At 43.1% G+C, this 13,494-nt stretch overlaps 1 pseudogene; it reads right to left on the bottom strand.

Annotated features, from left to right (window-relative positions):
- Positions 1-6,045: 6,045 nt before the first annotated feature.
- Positions 6,046-7,465, bottom strand: LOC103703127 (transcription repressor OFP13 pseudogene; annotated as a pseudogene).
- Positions 7,466-13,494: the final 6,029 nt, after the last annotated feature.

Raw genomic sequence — 13,494 nt, forward strand, 5'->3', positions numbered from 1 at the left:
ATCCTCCTCCTCCGGCTCCAACTCCAAGAAGGCAAGAACCCGGCGACGGCGTCACGGCGGCGAGTGGCGAGCCACTGGCCGGATCTCCTCTCTAGCTCCGAGCCTCCGACCTCCGGGCTCCGCCGCTCCGGCCTCGTCGGCTCCTTCGTGAGCATCCATTCCCAAATCCCAATTTCCAGGCTAAAGGGCAAAGGCAAAATCAAATCCCAGGCAGTGCCGTAGACCGCAGTGGTGAGTTTTATACGGTGCCACTTTTATATTGACTAATCACTATTCAATATTCACTAACTATTTCACATCATCACATGGAAGTATATGTTGATTGTTATTTTATTATCTAATAGTTCTGTGATCACCGAACAATTGTCTATAAAGAGGATTTCTTTCATATGCCATATTGTTGTTATTGGCTTATTGCATTTAATGTTATACAATAATGAAAAAAAGCCAAGAGAATATATGGCCAACTGATTAATTTTTTTGATCCAATTAATTTTGATTTATTCAAGTTAGAGACACTACAATTATTTTTTTGGGTCTAATTGTCGGTTGGTTGTGATTTTTTTGGATCTTATTTGCGGTCAACTATGTCACAAGAAAGATTAAATGGATTAGCTATATTATCGATTGAAAATAATATTTTAATGAATCTTGAGTATAAAAATTTGATTAGTAATTTTGCATCTCAAAAAGCTAGACGAGTTATTTTTAAATAAAAATTTTAAATTATTTTATACTTATTAAAATTTTTTCATCATTTAAAAAAAAAGGCCTCCCTTTGTGAGTTCGCCTTAGGCCCCCAAATGTTTTGGGCCGCCCCTGCTTGTGCTTCAATCTCGTTGCCACTTTCAGCGGACCATTTGGGCTTCTATATATGCAGAAATCTTGTCACCATGTATGATCATGAGCTAGGGCTGAGCCCCACATCATTTATTTTTTAAGCTTGGACTTATCACAAGTTACTAAGAGCACTCCTCTTCACTTTGAAAGGTTATGGGATCACAAGAGATCGACCAGGTATGTCCGGCTAGGGCGTCGCCCGGACTGGGACCATGGTTTGGGTTCGCTCTATAGCAAAAACTGGAAATGCTTTGATTGGGGTGGAAAGTGATGCATGATCAACTTTGAGATTAGTATTCGATGCTTTCGCTTGAATCATATAGTGAAAAAGGAATCTCAAAGTTCTGCCGTGCATTACATCCCGGCCGATGGATAGATATCTGTCCCACATCATGTTGGACATATATTGCACTCTTGAAAATGGTAATACTTGACTGATCACTTTTAATTTACATCATTTGGATCGTGTAATCATGTATTCGATAGAAAAATCCATCCCTTAATACCATGATGCTTAATATATAGCACTTAGGTCATACTATATTGTGCAACTCGCTTGTTTCATACTACCATGTCATAAATTAGATGTTCGCTGCCAGCATTTACTAACAATGTTTTCTTTTGTGGCCTGTAAAGTTCCTAAAACCAGCTTGCCATGATGCCAGTATATTTATTTTACGATTGAATTCACAAGCGTCGCACATGTCAAAACTTTATTGCGTAAGAAAACCTACTACTTATTATTATCACCTCCTGTCATTAATGGCCAGTTTACTCCTTGCTCAGTATCCGCAGTATTTATGTTCAGCTTTCCATGCATGCTTACAGGTTGGCTTCAAAGAAATTGCTGAAGTGTGGTTAGTTAAATTAGCTACAGATTCAAACAGCAAGAGGATTAGCAAGAGGAGGTTAGGGAGAAATTATACCCTACATCGCAGATGCACCACAGGAAAAATCTGAAACGATCTGAGACGAGCTGCATGCATGATGAATGAGATCCATAGAAACAAGAAATTTGGAGTTCTAAACTTTTTTTTTTTTGTTTTGTAAATATTCTAAACCATTCTGTCAAAACAATGCACAACCTTATATGGACATTGCAGTTAAGGCTTGCTTCTCCATGCAGAAAGCCACCACCGAGTTTCCCATGCAAGCAACGTGGTTGCTTTATTTTGCCTGCGGGTGACGCAATGTGCTGCCAAGAAGGATTTACTTCGACAACAAATCCAGTAGAAGCATAAAGATTTTCTAAATTACCTTTAGAAGATTGCCTTCCTTCAACGGGGGAACAAGCGACCTAGTTTAGCTTAGGAGTGCAAATAGTCAGATCGGACCGAATCATGAGTGACGTCGACCCAACTCGATTTCTTGTTCGAGTTCTTATTTTGAACCCACATTCAACCTAATAGAACATCGGGTTGGACTAGGTCGGAACGGATCCACGGCTACAATTTTTGACCCAACGGAATATGTAAGTAGGATCAGGTCCATGTATAATCCGGTCTTTAACCTAAAAAATTTGGATCTGGTTCGGATCCGTTGGGCCTATTTGTTCGGATCCGGTTCACTGAAAGGCTATCATGGAAAAAGAAAAAACATTAACCTAAAACTCGTCAACAATTCAGAAGGCCTGTTCCCTCGTGCTTTTATCATCCCCTGCTGTATAGGACAACCCTGTCGCTGCTTTTGGCTGCAGTTGCTTGCTTCTGGGTCTACCCAGTTTTCAGATGGCTTCCCATGAATGCACGGTAACAAGCGGACTTTCTACTATGGACTTTCCTGATCCCTGCTACTACTACCGCCGCTTTGAAGATCCACCTCTACAGGCAGGTGCCTTGAGCCGTCCCAATCTCGTGACGAACATGCAGTACCCCATGGATGGTCAGATGGAGGAAGGTTAATGCAGAAGACTTGGGAAGCAGACACCAACTCGGATCTTTTAAAGACTCGAGGAAGTAGCATGACCCACCTTCTCCCCAACAAGGACGGCGTGAGCCCAACTTATTCGCCTTCTAGCTCCTGGTCCCCAAACTACTTTGATTACGGTGCTCAAGATGCTAAGCTAGTTGAATTCGGATCGTGACCACATATAATCTTCAAGATGCATGATCAGTTACCAAAAATGGCCAATCCACCCGCCCAATTTTAGGATCCTCCAAGTAAATACTCTTGAGCTTTCTTTACGTCCTTAGTTAGCCACCACTCTGCTGCTCTCATATCGGACAAGAGAACTTCTCTATCTTCACTCTTTTTAGATAAAATCTAGTATCGGAGTAAAGGTCCGAGTATAATCTCCACCATCCTATATCCTCTTGGAAGTGATTAGTATTGGAGCTATTACCGTCCGAGCACAACAGCCGCCAAACCACCACATTGGAGACGGGTCGTAATCTTCGGGCAATCTTTACAACCTGAGCAGTTGATTGTCCGAGTACTCCAATAGACAACCAGCTCGGCATCTTGTCCGGGCCGATTTCCAGTAGCAGCAATAGATTACATCGTAGCAAGCTGATGAAATGTAGTTGACTTAAATCGCAATGTGGCAAATTATTAGCATATCAGATATATTGATCATACTAGATTATGCAGACCGAGCAGGATTACAATATGCAGGATCAATCCTCTGACACTATAGCCTCTCTATTCTTCATCACTGTTAAGTACCAGTCCTATGCTCATGATGAGAGAGGCAAAGCTCATGATGGTTAGTTGTGTAATAGAGCAGGTCATGTTAAGAAATTCATAAGGCTGACTAAAAATTATTTTTAGTCGCTAAAAAATAAATCAAGCCAAGTTCGCATTGAGAATTTCTTATCGGTAATCTTAATCAAATTCTCAAGGACTTTATGTTTTTGGAAATCCAACGCCTTAGGATACCAAAAATGTCAGATCTTGTAAACAACAAAACTCTTTAATCAATGTGGCTCTCACTCACTAACGCAACTGAGCTCCCAACCTGCATCGAGAAGAGCGGATAAGAAATAAAACACTAGGGCTTCGCGAGCAAGCAATTATGGTCCTCTTAAAAGCAATGTCATGGCTGGCCACCTTGGTCGCAACACCAGCGTACGCTTGCATAAATTTACCACAAGAAAAGGACATGGTCGAAGCCTTCTACAAACAATTTCATGCGCAAGCCTTTGCAACCCTGACATGGTTGAAGCTCATACAGGCTGGTTTAGAAACTTAGCCTCGAGCCCTGCAAACATATATAAGAAACTTGCACGGGCACCAAAAGAGTTTGGCTTGACCCATTGATCCTTTTCTAATGAATATGTGTTAGGTGTATGCAGGCATGGATAAGTGTTTCCATGTGCTAGCTTTGTCCAGGTTTGTATATTTGATAAGCTTAAAACTTGGTTCAACTAACCCATCATTAGATGTCTGGTGAGTGGTGACTCACACACTTTTGTTTAAGCCCATAGTTATATCATTTGATCATGTTGAGTATGTTATCCCTGAGCAACAATAGCTTTGGCATTTCTTGTTGGAGGTTTCTTAATAGTGACGAGAACATGGGAGAACTATTTTGCTTAGAAGTGAGGCCAGTTGAGGAAGCAAACAGAAAGTTCAAATATTGGATAAATTGAAAGGGATAAACCAAAGAAAGTTATACAAAGGATAATACTGAATCGATCCTCCCTTTTTTCTTTCTTCTTTTCTTTTATGTTCTCCAGATTTTCTCTATGGTCTTAGACGGAGCTACTAATCCAGCAACGACGTTATAGAAATGAAATGAGTGTAGGCTTAATCCCGCAATTGGCATGTTTCTCCATTTAGAAAAGAAGCATAAACATCTTCAAATTGTGCAGTTTGAAGATAGCATTGGCTTTATGACATATAAATAAGGCGATACAATGTTAATTTCTACCGATAGTTTGAAGATATGCCGACCATTAATGTTAATGAACTATAGGAAAAATAAGAATTTTCGATTTTGATATACCGATTCTAGATAGAAGCGTTTGGCTTGCACGCCAAAATTTGCCGATGCTTGTTAGTATCATCAATATATTACGGTACTTAAAAGCGTCAGAAATAGAAGAAAAAGCTATTTCGGTGCATTTTGTTAAGCGTCGTCAGAAGTCAATAATTAGACGACTCTTATAAGCATCATTGGAAGCCAATAACAAGACGAGGCTTATAAGTATCGTTAGGTTCTATATTTACCTCCAAATCTTCTGATCGACCCACTCCATTGATTTCTTTTCAGCCCCAAATTAGTTCTCTTTAGAAAGCATCGGAATAAAACTATCGACATTTTTTGCATCGGTATATATATTAAAAAGCACAGGCAATATCTAATTTTTTTAATGTTAATAATGTAATAGTTTAAAGATGGCCTAACCATAAATGTTGGTGCAACTATATGGCAAGATACATAATAAAGGGGGTTGTTGAGCTTGCAGGTGGAGACCCAGGCTAATTAGCTAATTATGTGATAGTATATTAAAATATAGTAGGTGCTAATTGGCTAGCTATGTGATGGTAGACTAAAATATGCTAGGTTTGACATGACCAAGTGGCCCACGCTAAACCAGGTCACATCTCCAATTAATTTTAGCATGGAGTATACTTTGTATTTAGCCTAGTCAGATTCTAGCAGCGGTTCATGTACCATTTTGAATTACGAATCACTTTGGGGATTTTTTTGAATAGTGCATGATGCCTAGAGGGAAAAGAAATCGTTCCTCTCTGAAGTAATTGATGACATGGATGGAACAAAACAACTTGCTTGAATTCATGGAAAGCATCGCACTACTAAGCTGTGCATATATATTGTTGTCACGAAGTGCTGAACTGGAAAAAGTACCCAATTTTTTAATAGCAACACTTTGTCTTGTGGTTATAGAATTTTTTGGGGGACATTGACATGCTTAGCCACAACTGTTATGACTTCAAGGCCTCAACCTTTTGGAAAGGGACGTTGTTTTCACCTCAAACAAAAAAAGAGGGGGGACATTGCTGGCCTACTATAATGACAAAATTAAAGCCGTAGAGGAAACGATAGAACAAAGTCCATTTTGATTACCTTTAAACCGGTTATTAACATCTTTTTTCAGGCTCTTCCAAAGAATTAATCATATCATTCCAATGCCTGCCAAATTAAAGATCACATGCTTCCGAGTGCAACGATGTTCAAAAACTTCATCAACATTGACAACATTCACACTTTTCCTACCAAAAAAAAAACCATCTTTGCACTTAATTTCATTACACACGTGTGAGCATGTCCCAAATGTGTCTCTGTGTGTGTGTGTGTGTGTGAGAGAGAGAGAGAGAGAGAGAGAGAGAGAGAGAGAGAGAGAAGGGATGAGCTTAGAACTCTAACCATATGTAGGTTTAATATCATATAGTCCTAAAGTATACATCGAGATGATGATATATTATAGCTTAAAAAAAAAAAACCAAAGATCCATGCCTTCCTTCGGATCAAGAGAACTAACTCAGCATGACCGGCTTCCGTCCTTTTCCACCTCCTCGATCTCGAAAGACATAGAAGAAGATGAAGAATAGGAAGGAGGAGAAGCAAGGCCGAGAAGCAAATCCACAAAGGCACCTACTATAAATCCATGAGTCTTCTTACCATTGACCCTTAGATACCATAGCAAGAGCTCCTTAAGGCACTCCCAGTCCTTGAGCCCATGAGCCACCACCATCTCCTCCATGGACACCCGGAAGTCGTGGTACGGGTCCTCCGACTCCATTGCTAACGCGAAGCTCTTCTTGAATGGGAATGCACCGGCCTTGGCTTCCTCCAATATCGAGCTCGTGTCCCCCGGCTCGAAGAAGAGCCGGTCTGACCGGAGACCCCGTATGACTGTCTCCAACGAGTCGCCCCCCGAGTCCTCCGACGCCGTCGAGAAGCTCTCCGAACGCTCCTCCGACGAGTGGGTGAAGCACGATTCGGTCGAGCAGACGTAGGCCGAGTTCACCGTCTTGTAGATGTCGTCGCCATCCGCCGCTCGGAAGGAGAGAGTCTTTGGATGCTTACAAGAAGGCCAAGGCCATGAATGAGAAGGAGAAGGAGAAGAAGAAAAATAGGAAGACGACCTTGACGTATCTCTAGGTTTGAAGAAGAGAGAGGTGAGGCCTAGCTTTCTTCCCATTTGGTTTCTCTTCCAAGCAGCGCCTGGGAACAGGGACGGAGGAGAGGTTGGTTTAAATTCTTCTGGGGTTGTGCGTCTTTAGATGTGACTTTGATGGAGTGTGGAATTAGGTTAGAGTTGCTGGGGTCTTTCTTTTTTCTTTTTTGTTTTTTTTTAAAAGTAAGGCTAGGAGAAGGGAAGGTGGTGGGGTCGCTCATTTGGGCATTAAACTACTGGTGGGAGACTTCAATGGTATTCAATACACAATGAATAGTTCCGGACAGGGGCCAGTGGAAAGGAGCTTTGAGCAACGTATATTCTAATTTCTTCCAATTATTTATTTTTGTTTACTGGTTCATGGGTCTTGACAGTCTTGTATTGAAGCTGCTTCAGATATCCATCCGAACTTTTTGTATAAGTATTTCGATCACTCCTATATCTCCTCCTTTTGAAGCTCATTTCTGTAGATTTTTTTTTTTATCTCTTTCTAATTTTCATGACCTTAGATACATCCTTGTTAATCACATCTTCTTTTTAATACAGCGATTGAACTCTTGATTGGGAAAAATGTATGCAATAATGTCTCGTATCTTATACTAGTGTAAGATATTGTTTTTTTTTTTTGTTTTTGTTTTTGGTAGGAAAAAAAAAGACTCTATAAAACCAGATTGTCGAGATAAAGCAGATATTTGCGGTGTATAACAAGGAGTACGATTGAGGTATTAATTGCAGACTGCTGGCAACGCCGTTTCCCATGCATTTACGTAACGGGGCGTTGAATCATGGGAGAGGATTTATTGCTTCACCTTTTGTACTAGCTTTTTTTTTTTTTAAAAAAAAAAAAAAGTTAAAAACAAGAGAGAATGGCACCTCAATTTTGACCGCAACGTATAATGCCAGAAAAAAAAATTGATCGATGAAATATACCTTAAAAGATCAACATATAAATAAAAAATGAATTAAAAATTATTTATTTAGTAAAAAAATTTCTCAACAATATTTTTATTAATATCTCAAAAAATTTTCTTTATAATATATTATATGTATATTTATAGAATATGATCTCTTAATCTTAATTTGAATATTAAACTCGATACTAGAATTATTTTATTAAAAATATAAAACCTGATTAAAATTTGATACGGTTTGCAATATAAAATTTATAAAAAAATATGTCAAAAGCTTCTGAACCCATTCGCTTGCATGCGCTACAAAACAAAAAATTAATTTGAGTACAGGATCCTATGAAAGAATAGTGAGCACACCAGGTGAAAAGATTGCGAAATTTTCTCATGCATGTCTGCTATTTGCACTAATCAGGCACATGAGATGGTACAAGATGAGTAATGGCCTGGCATGGCTAACCATGATGAGTCCTTTGTACTCAAAAAGGCTATGTGGCTCGTGACTATTTGAACATCATTTAATTATATGTCTGTGGTCATTTGATTGCTGAGGCTCAAAAATTAATTTTTGTCTTGGAAGGCATGACACTCGAGTGCAAGTCAGTAATCTTGGTCAGATAGGTGTCTTAATTACTGTTGAGTTTCTAATGGTGCCACTTATCCCAAACAATTAAATTAAAATAAAACAATAAAAAATAATCCATTATATAATTTGCTGCTAATGTCTCAACTCTTGCTGTTATTTCTTCAGTCATATAGATTCTAAAAGAGCAAAACATCCATTGGTAGGATCAAATTAATTCTCTCTTGTGTGGGTTCTCTTGTTCCTCCTAATTAACAAAAGCTTCAATTATGTATATGTATGTATGTATACATACACGTATACATATAGGACATATAACATACACACACGTATACATATGTTAGAATATATAGGAGATACATGCTAGAATAGCTAAACTGATACAGATTATAGTAGTTATTTAGAGAACATGTTTTTATTTATCTCTAGCGGCTAAATGTTTTTATTTATCCTTCATGTATCCACTGGCACATGGTCTACCGACCACTCGATGGGACCATGGGTTCTGAAAACATTAAAAATGGTGTGTTTCATTCTGCAGCGCAATTAGGAAGAATTAATTAAGATGTTTTTACATTGTTTAGATGATGCAAACAAAGAGTGGGATGCTTAACCCTACACCTTTTCCCTACATTCTCTCCTAAGAAATAAAGGTTACAACACCATACACTTATATTTTGGGCTTCTAAGATTATTATTATTATTTTTTTTGCATCGGCAACTCACATATAACGGATGTGAGTGCAGCCCATAACATTAAAAAGGATGAGAGAATACAAAGGAGACGGAACTGAGATATGGTTGTCCCAAATAAAACCTTCAGAATGCTGAGCTGCAAAAGACGCCATCCAGTCCGCCACACTATTTGCCTCTCTATAAGCATGAGTAGCCCGATGGAAAGTGTACTGATCCAAAAGTCTGTGGATGTCGTGAATCAACTACATCTCACTGGTTGCACGATCCGGATCCTGGAGCCACTCGATCACCGTGGCTGAGTCTTCCTCAAGAACAATGCAGTTTGCGCCCAGCACTCGCCTCGCATAGGAGGCGCCCTCTCACGCGTATCTGGCTTTGGCATCGACCTCAGTCCGAGCGAAGATTTGTCGACCCCCAGCAACCACAAATCTAGCCTTATGATTTCTGATGACAAACCCGGCGCCACCACTGCCACCTCTCTCACTGACGCCACCGTCAAAGTTCACCTTGAGAAAACTAGAGGGTGGGGGCTCCCAGGAGACGGGCATAGTCCTGGATGCTATACAAGCGGAATGAAAGCTCCAGATTTTTCTAGCCAACTTAAGGGGCGGCGACGCAGTGATGCCAAGAACATGTGCCGCATGAAGAAGGGCTCTGTTCATCAATAACCTTGGGTGCGTACCTTTGTCCTCAAAGACTCGGGCATTCATATCTAGCCAGCAATGACATGCCAGATAAGCCGCCCTAATCCTCTGCTCCACCAAGGCAGTCCTCCGAGAGAAATCCTGCAGGAAGATCAGAAACTCCTCCATTAACGTTCGCCTCTATGTCAAGCTACAGGGAGCCGAGGCGTACTCCCAGATTTGAACAGCCCGCTGACAACCAAAAAGAGCATCGAAGATAGACTCCTCCACCTCCTAGCGTGCCCAACATCTTGGGGGAATACTAATCCCTCGGTGAGTTAGCACTCCTCTGCTAGGCAGGCATCCCCAAGCCACCTTCCAAACAAACAGCGCCACCCATGGATGGATGCGCAACTACCAGATCCAACCCCCCTCAATCTGTCGTGCCAACATCCTCCTGACCAGCCCCAATAGATCTTTTGTTCTCACTTTTGTCCTGCCAGTCCGACCCCACACCCTTCTGTCCTCAACATCACCCTTCAGGAGCGGCACCGCCAAAACCTGCTCGGCCTTCTGCTCGTTAAAGGCCCATCTAACAAGGTCCTCATCCTAAATCCGCTCTCTTGGTATAATTAGGTCGCCTATCCTGCACCTCTCTAGCCAACTAGGGTCGAGTAAGGCAGGCCACCTACATAGCGGCAGGTCGGCCAACCAGCTATCCCCCAAGGGGTCCACCGCTCGCCTGTCACCAATCTCCCACCTGATCTCCGGAATCACGAGAGCAAATCTCTCTCCAAACAAAGGAGCTACGTTGACCCACACGGAAGGCTAACGGATCTGCCGGCTCTCCATATTTGACTCTCATCATGAATCCCCAGAGACTCGCCGGCTATAGTATAAATCTGACTGCCAACTTAATGGCGAAGATCTCCCACCACTCGAGCAAGAGTAGATCTCTAGTCCCCCTCCAGCTAGTCGGCTGGCATATTGTGTCCTATGCCAACAGGTAGACACCACTATTGCTCCCCTGCCTCCGCCAGATAAAATTCCTGAACAGACGCTCAATATGCTGTAGCGCTTTGGTGGGCACCAAAGTATCGGACAGAAGATAAATAGGAATAGAGGTGAGCACTGATCGCACCAGTGTAATCCTACCCATCATGGACAAGAAGCTCGTCTACCAATCCTCCACCCTCCACATGATACTCTACTCCAAGGGTAGACAGTACCTCCTATGAAGACATCGGCCTGTGCTTGGAACCTCCAGGTATCTTAAGATGCCCTCCTGCTCCCCAATCTCTTGGATCCTCATAATGGTCGCATTCAACCCGGCCTGAACCTTGGGATTGAAGCAAATAGTTGATTTTACTAGGTAGACCTACATACTAGAAGCAACACAATACTCCTCTAGCACCCTCCGCAGTGCCACAATCGATCTCTTCGTCACCCGAGCCAACAACAAGCAGTCGTCCGCGAACAGCAAGTGAGAGATTCGAGTCGTGTCCTGCACTAGGCTGCAGGCCTCCACCTCCTACCTAGCCGAGGGTAGCCGAGATAGATAGTCTGCGCCTAGGATGAATAGGAGTGGTGACAAAGGACCCCTGGCTCAGTCCCACCGATGACACGAAAAGCTGCGATGGGGAGCCATTCACCAAAAGGGCAAAGGATAGGGCATGGATACAATCCTGAATCCACCTAATCCAGAGAGGGTGGAAGCGGCATGGATACAATCAACCTAATCCAGAGAGGGTGGAAGCCAAAACACTCCAATAACTGAGCCATAAAGTCTCACCTCATCCTATCATATGCTCTCTTCATATCCAACTTAACGCCTATCAGACTTCATCGCCCTGGCGCCCTCTGAAGATGAGATATGAACTCCTGAGCAATGAGCACATTATTAGAAATGGATTGCTCTGCGACAAAAGCCCGCTGCTCCAGACAAACAAGCCTAGGCAGGATACCCGGCAACCTCCGGACATGAATCTTCACTACAACTTTGTATAGAGTAGTGCAGAATCTGATCGGCCAGAAGTGGACCGGCTCCGTAGGATTCTGCCTTTTAGAAATCAGTGTGATAAAGGTTCTTTTTCACTCATCCGGCATTATTGCCGAAGAGAAGAATTGCTAGATTACTTTCAACAGTAGTCTGGCACACTCCATAAACTTGTATAGTTTTCACATAAATAAAAAATTTGGGAGCTATATATTAGTTAGTTGACAAAAGCTAGTCAAGGCTGAAGTTAGTATTGGGGCATACTCCTGAGGGGACAACTACTACTGGCTGTTGGCTAACCAATGTACTTTCTTTAAGAGGAGTTCGGAGCAAATAATTCAAGGTGTCTCCATGAATATAATATGCCTCTGATATGGAAGTTGTTACATGTTTGATTTTGTCGACGTAGAAGTGAACAGTATGGTCTTCATATGGCGAAGGTGTAGCTCTCAAATACCTCAATTACACACATGCAAAGTTGACCATTGTATTCTAATATAGCCCGTGTTTGCGGATACCTATCTTTCCTTACTCTTTTCTGTTGCTGGAAATTGGACCCGGGGGCCGCCGTGAAGCCGGGGAAGGAGGAGCTCCGCTGCTGCAGGGGGCGGACGGCGGTGCGCCGGCTGGCTGCGTCCTCCGCTGCGGGGGGGTGTGCAAGTCCTGCAAAGAAAACCGGTGGCCGGGCTCCCCGGCGCCGGCCCTCCGATGCCTAAGTCAGTGGGGGCAAGTATGTGGAGAGAGTATGTGGAGAAGACAAAGAGAATCTCGTGTTCAATTGTGTCTGTGCTGTTTTCTTCCTTTTTCCCCCGGTCTAGGAGGGTTCTCTCCAGCTCCGGGTTTTTTCTCTGGTTTTTTGGTCCTCTCTCCCTTTTCCCTCCAGGTTTCCTTTTATAGGAGGATTTTTGTTACCTGGGAGGTGACAGGAGGTTTGTCCTGTTTTGTAATAATTGGGCACGATTTGGCCCATTAATGGCGTAATGGAGAACGGGACCGGATCAGACCGGAATCAGGGAGTTGTCACGGTCGATCGGACCTGTTGGAGTGGTTGAACCGCCGGCTGTGGTGGGCCTGGGGTCCGTGGATGGTAAGTGCATTTATTACCGAATGAACCGGCGGTCAGGGAAAGCCATACGTTCTGATGGTTCAGTGATCCGGAGATCGTCTTGGGCCGTGTTCATTAAATGCCTGAGTGCATCGGAGACTTGAGGGAGTCTCATGCATTAATGGCAGGTCGTGCCGAACGCCTGAGGAGATCTTATGCCTTGATGGCTTGGAGATAGTGGCAGGTCGCAAGCCGTAGGAGTTGTCAAGTCCCTTGGACTTTAGGCGGAGGTTGAACATTTGGTTAAGGCATCGGCTCGGCAAGGGTGCCGAGCCGAGCTGATCGCCCAATGGGGCGCCCTGTGGCGGGGCTGCTTTGAGTACTCCTGGTCGGCGCCCTTTAGGCGAGCACCTTCTAGCAGAGCGCCTCGGCGCTGTCTTTGGTCGGCACTTTCTAACCGAGCAGCTTATTTTGGTTGGGCACCTCTTGGCACGCACTCTGGTCGGCGCCTTCTAGTCGAGCGCCTTCCTGGTCGGCATCCTTTGGCCGAGCAGCTTTCTGGTCGGCGATCTTTGGCCGAGCAGCTCTCCGTTCGGCACTCTTTGGCCGAGCAACTTTCCGGCTGGCGCTCTTCGGCCGAGCGCCTCCGTGAATGTATGGCTTGAGGTTCTTCCCCCAACATTTTCGACTTGCAAGTCATTTGTATATCATCTCTAT

Source organism: Phoenix dactylifera, chromosome 13 (genome assembly GCF_051530095.1).
Source record: "Phoenix dactylifera cultivar Ajwa chromosome 13, Ajwa_hap1_PhDact_Kaust_v1.1, whole genome shotgun sequence".
Lineage (NCBI taxonomy): Eukaryota > Viridiplantae > Streptophyta > Magnoliopsida > Arecales > Arecaceae > Phoenix > Phoenix dactylifera.